The 14,337-nt window shown below is 48.1% G+C and overlaps 1 long non-coding RNA gene across 1 annotated transcript; it reads right to left on the reverse strand.

Moving 5' to 3' along the window:
- Positions 1–127: 127 nt before the first annotated feature.
- LOC143434766 (uncharacterized) lies at positions 128–13,622 on the reverse strand. Its single transcript, XR_013104522.1, has 2 exons — positions 13,520–13,622; positions 128–1,347 (listed from the first exon to the last, which is right to left on the reverse strand). It is a non-coding gene; the product is annotated as an uncharacterized LOC143434766 (long non-coding RNA).
- Between the last annotated feature and the right edge of the window lie 715 nt (positions 13,623–14,337).

Here is a 14,337-nt window from a genome sequence, read left to right on the forward strand (position 1 = left end):
GATTTCCCCCACAAGAACTATACTCCCTTATGGTTTTGCCTCATTTGGGACCGTTTTGAATATTATAATTGAAAGGATGCAGTGTTAGCATCTCACTGCTGCACAGGTCATAGCCGCCTCTCACAGATACTGACAGATCCCTGTAGAGACATGTCTGTGAGTCCCTAGTTGACAGGCTTCCAGGGTCCAGGACTCAAACCTGAGACATTAGTTTATATTAAAGGGGAGATTGGTGGCCATATGTCTTGTTCCACTCCTTTTCGGTGTCTGGCACAGGAATCAGAAAGCCTATCTGCAGGCTTAGACTGGGAACCTCCTCCTTATTCTCAGAGAGGAATAAGAAGGTCCCCATTACTGTTGGTTGAGCCCTGATTTCCTGTCTTCAGAGCCCTCCATCCCACGCCCCATCTGTCTCTGGTCCAGCGACCTGAAGTCTCAGCGGCACCGCTGAGCTGTTGTTTGTCAGTGTATCCATGGCGTTGAATAAATCTTGTGGCTTCGAAGAAAGCTGTCTCAGTGTCCACCGTCACACCTGAGACTGCTCTGAGTCTGCACATCTGAGTCTCCTGGTCCTGCAGTTGGTGGTGTCATGGTGATTGCTTGCTCAGCAAGTCGCACTGTTTCATGTCCCCAAATCTGTGCGCTGCTTTGCCAGATGTTCATGGCTAGATAGAAGTTTCCTAAACTCTGGGGCAGGTATTCTCGGAGCCTTTGCAGGGAGGTGCTGTCTGAATGCTGGGGTGATTCTTAACTCTCCAACAAGTAGGTCTTTCCTTCCTGCTTGCTGAGAGCCTCAGATTCAGCCAGTACTAAAGCCACCTCAGTCCTTGGAGTCTGGAACATGTACTCAGCCTTAGGTATGCAAGCTGCCTTTGAGTTGTCACTGATGTGGTGGAATTTTTTCTGAGCCTCTTCCCAGACATTTCTTTCCCCAGCTTTCTTTTTCAACATATGTCCATTTGGCATTACCATGACTTATTGCAGTGATAAGCCATTAGCATCTCCAACAGGCTGAGGTGAGGCTCTCCAGGAATATGCTCTCCACAGCACTGCTGCCCTCCAAACATCCTTGGGCCAGAGGGACCCTGTACTGCAGGATGCTGCAGGGCTGAGGGAGGGGAAACACTGCGTGTCTCACTGCTTAAACTGAGAGTCAGTTTTCTTGAGTAAGTGCTTTCGGGGATTATTGCAAGTCTTTAGTTCATTTTAAGTTCTGAGATGCTTCTTTTGCACCCCCACGCCAGTTTGCATGGCTTATATGTGGGTGTTTTGGATGCTGTCTTCTGTCTTTCCCAGGAGTATTACTTGTAGTTATTCTTAGCTCAGCATTTGGTCCATGGAGTTAACCTGCATTTACAAAAACCAAAAACAGTAAAAGAGACTCAGTCTGTGTCCTCTTACCTCGACCAAGATCTTAAACTCGGTCTTCTGGGTGTTCACAGTCATAGTCACCAGGTTATCCTGAGTCTAGGAGGCCATTAGGAGAAACAATCAAAGTTTCCATAAATAATTCTGTTGGAGAAAAGATGTGGGCACAGAGACTGTGGTGGCTATTCCTGGTTGCTAACTTGATGACATCTGGAATGAACTACAATCCAGAAATGGTAGGGCACACCTGTGATCCAGATCTTGAGGCTGGAAGACACAGGATTTTGACCCCGATCTTGACATAAAGATTTTGAGGCACAGTAGCCATGAAAAGCTTAGGCCCAGGCAAGGTAATACATGCCTTTAATCCCAGGAGACTGAGGCAAGGGGATCTCTGAGTTCAAGGCCAGCCTGGGATAAAGCAAGTCGCAGATCTAGGTGGGCATGGTGGTGCACACCTTTAATCAGGGCCACCCATTCTGCTGGAAGCCTACATAAAGACATTGGAAGAAGGAAGGTTCACTCTTCTTCCACTGCTTGCACTTGCTTGCCAGCACATCTGTTGGAATCTACTTCTTCAGGATTCCAGCTTATATAGAAGGCCAGGTGAAACAACTAGCCTTGTGGGACTGAGCAACTACTAGATTCTTGGAATCTCCATCCACAGCTGCCCATTGATGGGTTTGTTGGACTATAGACTATAAGTCGTAACAATAAATTCACTTAATATATAAAGACATTCCATAAGTTCAGTGACCCTAGAGAACCCTGAGTAACACAGAGACACTCACAGAAACACGGGTTACCAGGGAGAAATCCCTGCATCCTCAAAGCAAGAGTCAGGGGACAGAGGGACATCCTCAAAGCAGGAGTCAGGGGACAGAGGGAAAACTGTGCTGTGTCTTCTCATTGTCGGCTGTGCCCTGTTCCCTGGGTTACCTGAGAGACCAGCAATACAGAAATGGTTTCAGGATGCATTGATTAGAAAAAGCAAAGCACAAACTTCCTATTGAAGGCTGCTCAGTTCCCTGCAGTGATTAACTGGGGCCAGCACCATAGCAGGGAAAGAAGAGAAGCCAGCACAGTTTGGTAGGCAGGAGAAAATTGTGCTGTTTTCCTTTTTATTGTTGTGTGATGGGTGCCCTAAACTGAAAGTGTTTTCCCTCCCTCCCTCCCTCCCTCCCTCCCTCCCTCCCTCCCTCTCTCCCCCCCTCTCTTTTAAATAGGTCAACATGTCTAAAAAGAAAAACATTTTCCTCCATAACCCCGTGAAGGACTTGGCAGAGGTCAGAGAACCTCCTGGCAGGGACTGCAAAAGCCCAGGGCCATTCCTCTGTGCTGTGACCTGGGAATAGAATTGTCAGCCAGGAGGTAGGAGGTGGCTCCGGGGACCAGGGTAGGAACAGAATGCAGTCCCTAGCCAGACAGACAGGAGACAGGAGGAAGAGAAAAGAGGGAGGAGGAGAGAAAGGGAGGAGGGACAGTGGTAGGAGGGCTTCTTCCCCTTACCCCAGAGAAGCTGCTTTCTCAATAAATAATTGGCGTGCCACATGAAATATAATCCTTGTGAATTATTTTGCCCTTTTTGGGATCCAGGAATCTTTCATTGTCTGGACGGGTCATGAAGACTCTGGCGAATGCCACAGACCTCCAAGGGCACTCCCTTTCCTGAGGGTAAAGGAGGAAGGGCCCATCCCACCCACGCTCTCTGCCCCAGCCCCCAGTGGAAGTCAAGTCAGGAGCTATTTGCTTGGCCTAGTAAGGCAGCATCTGGTCCTGACTTTACTTCCTGCTTTTTACTTCTTTTGTGTTAGCGTCTGAGAAAAAGAAAGACAGTGGAGTGGGGCATGCTTCAGAGTGATTCCACAGCACATCTTTCCCAGAGTGAGCTTCATGAACAATGAGTGACACCTGATTAGGTTTGCCTGGACTAAAGGTTTTTCAGGGAGAGGGTCTTCCTGGGCTAAAGTAAGGCAAGTCCTGGCCTGAAGCTGCTCACAGAGATCCACCATTCCCAGTTCAGTGGCATCAGCACAGGGAGACAGCAGCTCTGTGGTCATACAGGATGCTAGAGCCTCTGTGAGCTTGGCATACACAGAAGAACCTGCAAGAATGTCATCGGGATAAGACGGTCTGTCTGACCCAGTCTTGGTATGTCACGTGCTATAAGCATGTGACAAGCCAGATTCTCTATATGCTTCATGGTGCATGCAGAGGGCTCCTGAAGAGTCTCTGGGTGTACCTATGGAATACAGACAATGCCCCGCAAGGAGTTTCACTATACTCTGTGGGCATATGCAGAAAGCATCCTAATTGATTTCAATTATACTACAGAGCCATAGCAAGAAAGAGAAATTGCTAGAGTAGAGTAGAGGACCCAGACATAAACTCACAGCTGCAACCACCTGGTTTTTGACAAAGATGCCAAAAATATACATTGGAGGAAAAAAAAAACCCAACATTTTCATCAGATGATGCTGGGGAGATGAGATGCTCCTGTGACAAGGATCGAAGCCAGGACTTTGTCCCTTACTTTGTACAAGGACAACTTCAAAATGGGTCAAAAACCTTAAGACTAGAAACTTTAAAAGTCCCAGAGGGGGGAAAATACTTCAAAATGTAGGCACGGGCAAGGACTTTTGGAGAAGGAGCCCAAGTAGCTCAGGAAACAAGACTAAGAATTGGTAAATGGCATTGAATGAAGTTAAAAAACTTCTGCACAGCAAAAGACACAGTTACTGCAGAATAGTCGACTGATTATATCTGCCAAGACAGAGTAATCAGCCCTTACTAATTCTGCATCACTAGGTCTGTCAGATGATCCTGGGCCAGAAGGCTGAAGATCAGATGCTCCAACATTCTATAGTATAGGGACTGTCCAAGTGTCCAGTGGTCTCTACAAATTGGCTATGTTTTAGAAGCTATGCTTTGTGCTTCCCATAATCTCAATTAATTCAGTCATTCTGGATTTCTGATGGGATTGAAAACTTATAGTCTCATAGCCAATCCTTGCTATTTACTTTGAGAGAAAACATTTGAGAGGATGGTTTTCAGCTGACATTCATTCTAAAGCCAAGAAAAAAAAAAAAAGCCAGGTTCAGAACTAAATCTTTTATTTAGGAGAGATGACAGAGGTTCTGCTTAGTCAACAAAATGATGGACTGGGTATTAGGTCTATCTTGCACCTTACTGACATAAATTAGTATAGTTATGCTCTAACTGTATTATGAGAGAAAAGTTTTATTTTAACAGGAAGGGTGATATATAGGAGGAGCTAAGGTGGGAGGAGTACAGAGAGGAGGAGTAAGGAGAGGAGGAGCCAGGTGATGAGAGAGAAAGGGGGGGGGCAGACATGTACTGAGTGCAGACAGTCACAGCACGGGAGAGGCTTTGCTCAGCATAGGTCTGATAGGGGATTCATATCTAGATTATATAAATAATTTTTAAAAACTCTAAATATTCCCCAAACTAAATGGCCCAACCAAATGAGCTAAAGAGACCGTGGGCAGGTAGTTCACAGGACACAAAGCCCAGGTGGTCTGTAAACATGGAAAATGTTGAGAGTCTATTTCATCCCAGCCAAAGAATGGCCACAAAGAAATCAAGCTATGGTGGGCACAGTGGCACATGCCTTTATTCCCAGCATTCAGGAGGCGGAGGCAGGCAGATCTTTGTGTGTTTAAGGCCAGCCTGGTCTACAATACCAACAAAATGATACCACTTATTAGAAAAACAGGATGCAACTGGAGATCACATTAAGTAAAATAAGCCAGATGCAGAAGGACAAATACCATATATATGGTCTATGTGTGTGTAAAACCATATATATAGATTAGATATAGATACAGATATAGATGATATAGATATAGAGATATCCATGTGAAGATATAGATATCCTAGTGAAAGGGAGAGTCTAGGATAGCCATAGCTTTATCACACAGAAAACAACAACAACAAAACAAACAAGAAATGAAGGAAAGAAGGAAGGAAGGAAGGAAGGAAGGAAGGAAGGAAGGAAGGAAGGAAGAAAAGAAGGAAGAAAAGAAGGAAGAAAAGAAGGAAGGACGGAAGGAAGGAAGGAAGGAAGGAAAGAAGGAAGAAAAGAAGGAAGGACAGAAAGAAGGAAGGAAGGAAGGAAGGAAGGAAGGAAAGAAGAAAGGAAGGAAGGAAGAAAAGAAGGAAGGAAGGAAGGAAGGAAGGAAGGAAGGAAGGAAAGACAGAAAGAAGGAAGGAAGGAAGGAAGGAAGGAAAGAAGGAAGAAAAGAAGGAAGGACGGAAAGAAGGAAGGAAGGAAGGAAGGAAAGAAGGAAAGAAGGAAGGAAGGAAGGAAGGAAGGAAAGAAGGAAGGAAGGAAGGAAGGAAAGACAGAAGGAAGGAAGGAAGGAAGGAAGGAAAGACGGAAGGAAGGAAGGAAGGAAGGAAAGAAGGAAGGAAGAAAAGAAGGAAGGACGGAAAGAAGGAAGGAAGGAAGGAAGGAAGGAAGGAAAGAAGGAAGGAAGGAAGGAAGGAAGGATGGAAAGGAGGAAGGAAGGAAGGACGGAAAGAAGGAAGGAAGGAAAGAAGGAAGGAAGGAAGGAAGGAAAGACAGAAGGAAGGAAGGAAGGAAGGAAGGAAGGAAGGAAGGAAGGAAGGAAGGAAAGACAGAAGGAAGGAAGGAAGGAAGGAAGGAAGGAAGGAAGGAAGGAAGGAAAGACAGAAGGAAGGAAGGAAGGAAAGACGGAAGGAAGGAAGGAAGGAAGGAAGGAAGCAAGCAAGCAAGCAAGCAAGCAAGCAAGCAAGCAAACTAAAAATCTAAAAATGTTGTTGGCATGTAGTTAAGTTAGAACCATTTGTAACCTTGGGCCTTTCTACCCACACCCAGGTTCATGAAATAAAGACTCAGGCTTCTTATATATGAATGCATGCCTAGGTCCGCAGCCTCGGCTCTGTTCTCTGACTAGCTCCTAACTTAATTACCCTTTTATTTTATTCTAAGTCGCACCATGTGGCTAGTTACCTGGTCATCAGTTTTATGAGACCATCTTCTTCTATGTCGGGAGTGAAAACTCCCTCATCTGACTATCTCTCAGATATCTCTCTCTCTCTCTCTCTCTCTCTCTCTCTCTCTCTCTCTCTCTCTCTCTCTCTGTCTCTCCCAGCTGTTCTACCTTCTCATCCTGCCTCAGATCATTGGCCATAGGCTTTTTTTTTTTAAGAAAAAGATTTATTTATTTGTTTCTATGTATATGAGTACACTGTCTCTGTCTTCAGACACGCCAACAGAGGCCTTTGGATGGATCCTGTTACCGATGGTTGTGAGCCACCATGCAACAGAACTGGTGGGAACTGAACTCAGGTCCTCTGGAAGAACACTCAGTGCTCTGCTCTTAACTGCCGAGCCATTTCTCCAGCCCCAGTGGTAGACTTTTTTATTGACAGGTGAATGCTTCCACATATTACACAAAAGATTCCTCTATGCTGTTGGGGGCGGTGGTAAAAGGAAATCCTTAGCCACTGCTGGTGAGGACATAAATGGGCCCGGCCGCTGTGGAAATTATTATGAAGATTCCTTAAAGCAAATGGAAAAACTACCTCCTGGTAGAGACCTGGAGGAATCTATTATAGGCACATGAGAGCGACACCGCCACATTTGCACTTTTTTGCGGCACTAGTCACAATAGCTGAGTTAGGGAACCAGCTTAAGTGTCTGTCAGTAGATGGATGGATAAAGAATGTGTTCCATAGAGACATGGAATTTTACTCAGCCATAAAGAGGACCAAAATGATACCACTTATTAGAAAAACAGGATGCAACTGGAGATCACATTAAGTAAAATAAGCCAGATGCAGAAGGACCAATACCATATATATGGTGTGTGTGTGTGTGTTGGAGGGGTGTATATGTGTATGTAAAATCATATACATATATAGCCATGTGAAGAGGATGGAGACTAGGGGAAGGGAGGAGTCTGTGAGGAAGAGAGAAAGGAGAACTGAAGGGGGATGATGGAGCCAATCAGGGGAAAGCACAATGATGCACATGAAAGAAACTGTCCCCACCAAACCCACACTATGCATGATGAACCCACGCCAAGAACAACACAATGAAGGAAATCCTGAGTTCGTGCTTATGATGTTGGTGGATTCAGGCAGAAGGGCTCCTGTACAGCCCATGAGGGAAAGGGTCAGGAGTTATGCCCCTGCCTCAGGAGTTGAAAGGGTGGGCCTGCTGTGGAGCTAGTGTTCCTCTCCAGGACGCCTGAGTTCTGGGGTAACTATATTTAGCTACTTGGGGTGGGGTTCCAGGCAGTGAGCCCAGGGATGTACCCTGGCCACTTCCTCAGTCCAACCCTGGGACACAGGAAAGGGTGTGGTATGGGGTCTTGGGAAGGCTTCTCCAATTGCCCTCTAGGTCATCGCTATGGAGACAGTGTAGTCACCTGGAACCTGTACTACAGGGCTGTTGTGGAGGGCTGTGTGTGAGCTGGGACCTCAGTGTTCCTCCATACCCTCGTTCACAGATGGCTATTGCTGGGCTGAGAGTAAGCAAGGGGCAAGGATGCTGGCATTGCCCCTCTGTGTGTGCCCACAGGTACACACAGCAGGGAGAGTTGCTATAGGCCAGGTAGGCCTGTGGGAGAGCTCTTCATCCTGAAAGACTACATTACCCATGGTGCTCTTGGGGGTGACGATGGCTAGGAACCCTGTGGACTCTGATGCACATCTCCTCCTCACTGATAGGGCTTGAGGAACTTCTCAGGTAGGTCCTCATGCTTCCCTCTTGGACTCTGTCCGGGTCAGAGGCACAGGGCCTCACAGCTAACAGCTTTTCTCACCAGTCATGACTTAGAAGGGGAGCAGGTCTCTGCGCTGATCCCCAGGGACCTGGGAGTTGTCTAAGTGGTCAGCTCCAGGTCACAGAATGGCAGCAGTTGCAAGCTTTAGCCACCAGGTGGCAGAGGAGAATTCAGTGTAGTCGAGATGGTCAACAGTCTGTGTGGCCACATAGCCCAAGGTCTCTGGCTGCAGCAGAGCAGGTGAAACAAAGGGGCCGAGGAGACAAAATGGGCAGGATGTGGGGGTTGGTCGGTCTGGCCCATTGCATCATGTGTCATTAAAGGATGGCTTAGAGCTGGCTAAGAAAAGTGGGGTAAGGACTCCAGGCTGTGGCAGAGGGCTTGGGCCGACAGATATTCTTGGAGAAACAATGACTAGAATCTTGCCCTGTAAAGCCCTAGAATTACAGAATGGGAAAAATCCTACCTAGGTCTACACCTGAGATCTGAGACTTGTCCTCCCATCTCTTCCCTGCCAGGAGTACCCCAACCTACTGCATCATCCCTCATCTCCTTCTAGTGCTCAAGGCGAGAGCAGCCAGCTGCCTGGGGGTTCCTTGATGCCCCATGCTGGCGGTTCATTAGTCCTGGTCCTGGCATGACTAGGCAGCGTTGGTCTCAGGAACATCACTAGAGGGTGGTGTGAGGTATTTAAAGGAAGCATGAAATTCATGTGGCCAGAGCAAAGAAGTGGGGTACAGCAGGAAACTCATGAACAAAGGGGAAGAAAAGGTGGATGAGGAGTAATGGGGCCAACTTCCAGGGTGTGGCACACCCCTGGTTCGTTCTCTCTCTCTCTCTGTCTCTCTCTCTCTGTCTCTCTCTCTCTCTCTCTCTCTCTCTCTCTCTCTCTGGCATCTCCCAGAACTGTTTTGATGCTTTTCCTTTTGGAAGCCTGGAACACAGGGTGCAAATCATCCCTTCTAAGTATTCATGGCTTACTAGTAAAACCAGCTTCAGGGCCATGGGACAGCATTGTGTCCCCTTCAACACAGGGCTGGTTGCCTACAGGTAAGCTGACACTCTCCCATGCATTTTGCCTTTGACAACCAGAGCAAGAAAGATGGTCTCCGCTTCTTGGTTTGCCTGGGCAGGTGGGCACCCGGGATAAGGGAAAGCATGAGAGGGAAGGTGGGGAGGCTCAGTGAGGACAGCAGGAATGCAGACAGTGAGGACTGGAGATGCTCCAGGCGACAACAGAGGAACCTGAGGTGTGGGTAGCTGCAGTCATCTCAGAGCTAAGGGAAACTTAGTGGTATCCCTCCCATGTGGCTTGTTGATGTAGCTGGACGCTCTCCCCCTGGCTGAGGAGGGTCAGCAGAGGTTGTAGGTCAGACCCTGACTCAGCTTGGCTTGACGAATTTACTTTTAAACAAACCCCTCTGGGCTTTTCCCCTGAGGCCTGTCACATAAATTTCTATTTAGTGCCACTGGGTTTCCAGCCAGGGAGCTGCCAGGATGTTTTGAGAAGAAGCTGGGAGGTCAAATGGTCTTGTCTTAGGGACTGTGTAGACAAGAGCTTGGAGTTGGGTGCCAGATGGGGACGTAAGGGAAGCTCTGACTGTGGAGCCGTTTCCCCAGGACTCCAGGAAACAGCCACTGCTGGGCAGTGACAGGCTTCAGAGCCCCTGAGGTTCCCTAGTGTGCGCACACCTTGGGGGAGGGAGCTGAGGACTACAAAACCCACCCACCCTCCCCTGGACTCACCATATCTGCAGAGAAAAACCCAGAAGTACAGCGTCCCTTTAGGAACCTCCCTGTACTCCGGGCATTTTCCCACCTGTTCTCGAAGCCCCTTATCTAGGGGACAGAACAGTGCGGTGAGGTCCTGGGTACATGTGTGCTGTTGATAGGGACACAGCCATATCAAGGACCCCTAATGCCTCAGCCCCATGGAGGTGGCAAAGCCTTCCTCGAGTCTGAGTGTGGATGCTGATAGTGTGTGCGGAAAATGTCCACCACAGCTTTCTCCCTGCCAGGAGGTTTATAGCCCGAAGACAGCTTCCTTATAGATACTACTTTTCTTGAGATTAGCAAAACCTGTCTCCTTGTTCAGGCATATATAACAACCCCGAGTCCTTGTTTATCTGTAATATACCCATTTCCATTTACAGCTATATTCAATAGCTACATCCCTTCTTTAACAAACATATCAGCTTCTGAGGTACTGCAGCTTCTCCATCAGATTTCGTGTTCTTGTATTTGCTTTTTCTTTATTCCCTGTGCCCCAGCCAGGCCGATCGGAACAGTGGTAAAGTGAGCCCCTTTCAAACTAGAACCTGAGACTTGCAGGTCATGGGTCCCCCTGAAAGCCACAAGACAGGGTGCAAAGCCTCGGGCTGTCTCCTCCTGTCTATTTTAGAAGAGTGAGTCTTTATGGAGTGTTCAGCCCTAAGCCATTATTTTATGTATGTTATTAAACCTTAAACCTTGGCTCATTGAGGTGTCAGTGAGGTGGCCAAAGGTCAGAGGGATCAATTCCCTCTCCAGGCCAGTTTGGAAATCCTTCCATATTCTAAACCAAGACCACACCCCTTAGTTACAACCCCAGCTTGCATTTGAAACCTGGAGGAGAAACATGAGGTTTTCTGTCCTGTGCTTCCAAGGTATCTTGGGAGAGGAGCATGCATGTTTAGGACAGAGACAGGCCCTAGAGACCCCACTGCAAAGGAGTCAGCCTGACCTGCAGTCCTTGGGAGGGTATCACAGTGGAGGTGCCCTCCTTCTGCTTGATGGGTGTGTGGCCCAGGCAGGCAGAGAAGGTGGGAGGGGTGTAGAGCCACCGAGAGCACAGCACAGCGCGGCCCTGTTTGTATTGGCAATGTGGCTGCCCAGCCATTTCCAGGTTGGATGACTGCGTGATGGAGAATGTAGGTCAGGGGTTTAAGCAAACACCTTCTGGATCTCACATCTATGTGAGTGGGGGGAGGGGCGGAATGGTGAACTGCTGGAGAGTTTGGTAAGTGCTGAATTGTCCCTGGATTGAAATGACAGCATCGTCAGCTGTCACTTACCTAGGTGGGGGGTGGGGGGGAGAACATGGACAAAAGAGGTGCAAACCTGACTGCAGATCACAGATGGAGGACAGCAGCCAACAGGAAGGCACTGCCTGGTATCAGCCAGGGCAGAAGGCAGCTGTGAGGGAGCAGAATCAGTGAAGGGATGCTGTAGGAATGTGACACTCAAGAATGAGCAAGGGCCAGAGGCCACCAACAAACTCTGGAATGAAAGACCTCAGTCACAGAGAGGAAACAACCCACCCCAGTCTGGGACCATGCACACGCGCAGGCTCTACGGCAGGTCCCACAGGCTCACACCTATGAACAACATGAAGCGCTCCTACCTGCCTCTCACCGAGGGGAGCCCATGGATGAAACCAAGATGTCTATCTGCACCCCGGGATGAGAGACTTTGCTGACACGTGTTATTCTGTGATCTTCTCCCTGGTCCCTGAAGCTCTGAAAACACAGGCACCAGATAACAGGGGACATGTCCTGGGTGGCCTCTGGAGCCAGGCCAGAGCTGTCATTAAACAGGGAGGGAGACCTCTAAATTGCCTGTCACCAAGGATCCGTGACAGTCCTGCTTGACCCAGGGCTCTACATTACCTGATGCTAGGGAGTTTATTGTCCTTGAAAAGAAGACCAGGTTGGTAGAAGCTCCAGAGACCTTGGAGGACACAGTGTAGAAGCTACTCATGTATACAGCCAGCTGGAGGTAGGGGGGCTGCAGACTATAGGCAGACACCCCTATGAGCTTCAGAGGAGGTTGGAGCTGCCACCCAGCTGCCCACTCGTGTATGTGCATGTGCGTCTGTGTCTGTGTGTGGCTTGCTCTGCAGGAGTCCTTGTCTGCTCATTTTACATAGAAGACATCATACTACCCTAATCTGGTCCCAGCAATCCTGCCCTTGGCCAGAACCCTGGTACCGGAAGCCTGAGTTGCAGGCAAGTCCTGCTCCTGAGCATGGTGGCCCTTTGTGTAGAGACTCAAAGACACCCCCCCCCCCATGGAATTCCTCTCTCTCCTTTGTCTTTGCTTTAAGAGGATTTATTGGCTTGAGATGGTGAGCTGTGTGGATAAGAAAAACGCCTTCCTGAGGAACCGCAGAGTGGCCCTGCGAGTCCCATCGCCTTGGTGGGAGGCCTGACCTCACTTCCTCCACTGCAGTAATTAATGGGACAGAGAAGCAGCCTCCAAGAGTCAGGTCCCCAACAGCAGCACACAGTCACAGTGCATTCCTCCTGTGTAAGGAGCCCTCGGGCCATTACACTTGCAGGTCAGCGGGCACAGAGGCCACTCTGGCTCACTCAGTATTTACTGAGAAAACATCACATGTCTTCTCATCTGCTCTTACACTTAATATTTGACACTAGTCCATACAAAAAAACCAAGTGGGTATTTTGAATGGGGGAGTTTCTTCTGAGTGCCAGGAGCCGTGGATCAGAGTCTGTGGTTACAAACTCCTCATGAGGCTGCTTTCCTTTCCTTTGGGCTAGGGGCAACTGGGAAAGGGGGACACTCAAGTCAAAGGTCAGAGGCCAGAGACCCTCCTCCTACCCATCAGAACTGAATCTCCAGCAGTAACCATTAGGATACCCTGTTTCCTTCCCCTTCTTTGCATTCTCTCCCAACAGGCAGCTTTGCCTGTGACCTTCTCACCCTCTCATTCACCAAATATTTACTGTGCTCACACGTGCCATGAGCCAAACCTGGTCACTGTGTGGACAGTTTAAGGTTCAATGTGATCACAACTTCCCTCTAGTTTTGGAGATCCATCAGGTAGACAGACCTAAAAAATGGTAACTACAGTTATAGAAAGGCAGCCCTTCATTCAGACAAGTGGGTATGGGCTTGCCTCCATTGAGGTGGGAGCATTGGGTTACAGGCTCACATAATGATGGAGACTCGTAAGCCACTCAACCATCTCCACTGGAAACCCTAAGGCTCACTATATAAAAAGTTAAAGAGAAAATCCTGTTGTAGTAATTATTTTTAAAAATGCCTGCTGGTCAGGCTGACTATCTAGGCTGCAGAGGCTCTGCCTAGCTCAACCACATGGCCAGAGGCCACCTGCACACTAGAAATGGCCAGCCAGAGACACCCGCCCTGCCACCCACAAGATGATAGCGTGGGAGATGTCTGTGCCAATCTTCCATGCTGTCTCTGCAAGGCTGGGCATTGCCCAGACCGTCCCACCAACCACACGGGCTCGGTACAGATGAGACTCTAATGCTTAAATTATCCAAAGGCTTATATATTTGGTAATGATCAATAACAAGATGTCCATACAATCAGAAGTGTAACCCAATACCCAACCTAGATATACCAACTACCTTTGACTGCTACAGAAAAGCGAATATCAGCCTCCATGTCTCCCTCTCTCATTCTCCGTCTCTCCCTTAGCTCCTCCTCTTCCTTCTCCTCCTCTTCCTCTCTTCACTCCTCCTCTTCCTCTCCTTACTCCTCCCACCTTAGCTCCTCCTACAAAATCCAGCAACTTAAATACCACACACACCAAGGAAAGAAGACCTGCAATATAGAAGCTGAACAATTAGCTGAAAGCAAAAATCATAAATATGAAGAACCATAAAGTGTTCAGGAGTCTCAGGGGGAAATGCATGTTATGGGGTAGATTCTGAGGTTCTCTCTTCCAAATGAGATCAGTTAAACCACTGGAGAACAACCTCTCCTTATTTCAGTTAATTTTGTATGGCATGCTACCCATATGTGTGCACACATGGAGGCCGTAGGTTGGTCTCAGGCATGGCTCCTCGGGTACTGTCCACTTTGCCTTTTAGTTCAAGATCTCCCAGTGGGGCTAGGCTGGCTGGCTGCCACCCCAGAACTGTCCCCATTCTCCAGTCCTGGGATACCATGTGGGCACTGCCAGGCCAGGCTATCTTATGTGAGTTTTGGAGGACCAGATTGAGGTCTCCATGCTTGCATGGCCAGAATGTCAGCAACAGAGGCATCTATCTCCTTGACTCGCTTGCCTTATTTTAGCAAAGAGAAACTCAGGCCTGCAAAGTGGAAACTAGAGGATAGCTCAAATTACACTAAAATGATGTGGATATGATAACCTGACAATGTTTAAATCTTAGTGTGAGGAGTGATTATTGAAAGACAGAAACACTCATTTCCAAACAGACTT

This window comes from Arvicanthis niloticus, chromosome 17 (genome assembly GCF_011762505.2).
Source record: "Arvicanthis niloticus isolate mArvNil1 chromosome 17, mArvNil1.pat.X, whole genome shotgun sequence".
Classification (NCBI taxonomy): Eukaryota; Metazoa; Chordata; class Mammalia; order Rodentia; family Muridae; genus Arvicanthis; species Arvicanthis niloticus.